This window comes from Microtus ochrogaster, chromosome 7 (genome assembly GCF_000317375.1).
Source record: "Microtus ochrogaster isolate Prairie Vole_2 chromosome 7, MicOch1.0, whole genome shotgun sequence".
NCBI classification, from domain to species: Eukaryota; Metazoa; Chordata; class Mammalia; order Rodentia; family Cricetidae; genus Microtus; species Microtus ochrogaster.
The window spans coordinates 79,516,060-79,518,299 of NC_022014.1; the positions used below are offsets into that span (position 1 = coordinate 79,516,060).

At 49.9% G+C, this 2,240-nt stretch overlaps 1 protein-coding gene across 2 annotated transcripts in view; it reads right to left on the minus strand.

The window, feature by feature from the left end:
- Positions 1 to 2,240, minus strand: part of Prpsap1 (phosphoribosyl pyrophosphate synthetase associated protein 1) — a 30,069-nt gene that overhangs the window by 18,802 nt on the left and 9,027 nt on the right. The window lies entirely within an intron of this gene.

Genomic DNA, 2,240 nt, shown 5'->3' on the forward strand with positions numbered 1-2,240 from the left:
TTACATGGTACACAGCAAAAACACCCATATGCATAAATAATAGTAATAACAAATGATTTCAAAATATACAGAATCCAAAATTTTGAGTCAGTACGAGGAGGGCACATGCCTAATTTAGGAGGATCACTGCTTTCTGCTGTGGTTGTTTTGTTGAGACAGGGTCCCACTATGGCCACCCTAGAACTCACTATGCAGACCAACCAGGCTGGCCTCAGCCTCCTGAGTGCTTGGGTTAAAGGCTTGAACCGCCACATGCAAAGACACACAAACACACGTAAATTAATAAGTAATTCTTAGAACCAAGCTGGCGCCTGCGCCTCCTGACTGTACCTGCAGCGTGACTTGCAGCCTGAGGCTCCCAGTGCCACGATGCTCTGCATCGTCCAGCTAATGCGTAACGTGTTCTGACACAGCAACGAGAAACTAACACAAAATAGTCTCGGGAACTGCGTCATGCAAGCCTCCTGTGGGCTTGGTGGAATAAGGCTTGTTTGTAATAAACATTTAGGAAGCGAAGAACAAGAAGTCAGAAGCTTGAGGCCAGCTTGGGCTAAGGAGTGACACTGTCTCCGAAAAACAAAGTTGTTTTGCTGGCCTGGTGATACACACCTCTGTCCTAGGTCTCAGGAGGTTGTGGGGAGCAACTCGAGCTGGAAGCTAGCCTGCGCTGCATATCAAGATCCTATTTCAGAAATCAGAAGAGACTCAGTCCTGTCAGGTCAATCCTACCATTAAGAAAAGTACTTAGCCAGGCAGTGTCGGCACACCTTTAGGCCCCGCACTGGGGAGCCAGAGGCAGGTGGCTCTGAGTTTGAGGCCAGCCTGGTCTACAGACCAAGTTCCAGGATGGGCAGAACTACACAGAGAAACCATTATCTCAAATAACAAAAACAAGCAAACAATTTTTTTTTAGAAAGAAACGCAGTGGAATAGCCTAGTGAGTCACTGTCTAACATCAAGACTTGAATGTGGCCCCTGGCGGTTAAGGGAAATAAATATCAGAAGATACCTTGCCCAGGTGTCAAGAGTCTCAACCATCCAAACACACCATGAAAACAATCTAACAGCTACACTTAAGGGCTGCTCACGGCCAGCACACTAGTCACCCCAAAAGCAGCCAGCATGACTTTCCAGAAGGAAAAAGGAAAGCAAAGCTCCAGTTCCGGCTTCTACCGCAGCCCAAGGCTTAGTGCAGCCAAGATTCCTCAATGTCTGTCTAAGATGCACCCTTGTGCCTCCACAGGCCAGTCAGGGCAGCCAAGAGTGTCTCTTTGCCACCTGGCCCTGTCTTTGGACTTAGACTTTTGTATTTGGAGGACGATTAGTGAAAACGCTGGGCCGCCTGGGGCTGAAGAGCTGCGGCTCTGTTTTCACCCTCGGACAAGGGCTCCACAGTCAGGCAGTCTAAGGGCCTAGGATTCCATGAAAATTGCTTTCTCTCCTGGAGAATCTTGCATCAGAGAAAGGAGATGACAATGCACCACACTGCTCGCTGCCAAAGGATAAACCGAAGGAGGCCCAGAGCAGCCATGGGACCAGGCTCTTAAAGCCGAGGAGGACCTAGGAAACAAAAGCCTCCTAATCATACGCTGTTTGAACAAAGGCCTAAGTGAACCAACTATCAGCTCCTCAGGGAAGACATGTCTAGGCAGAGCTTCAGTTACCTGGCTCAGCAGTCAGCTGTCTGGTGGAGACAGGGTTAGAACAGAGACAACAGCAGGTGCACATATGTATCATCATCAAAACCCCGCGGTCAGGAGAAAGACAACAAGGCGCTGAGACTCGGCTAAGACGGCCCTGGGCCTGCACCTAGCAGTGGCCAGGAAGACTGCAAGTGCTTCCGTGCCTCCTCACTGAAGGGCCCTCGTCCAGGCTGGTAAAGGAGGAAAAGCACAGGACTGTAACCCATTTCCCTCAGGTCTTCTCTCTCACATTCCGGACGGTGCTAGGGATTGAACCCAGGACCTTGCACATTCCAGGTAAGGACTCCACCCTGAGCTATTTCCTTAGTCCCTTCCTTCTCTTTTCTAAAGTGCATCTCGAAACCACTGGGGAGGCCGGTGAGAAGGCTCAGTGAGCAAGGATGCTTGCGGCTAGCACTGATGACCCGGGTTAGATCCATCCCAGGACTCCCGGGAGAATAAGAGAAGGTCTTCCTCCACGCTGTTCTCGGCTCTCCTCATGTACACGGCACACAGAACCCTCACCTCCATAACGGTCTTTTGTTTTTATTTTTTTTT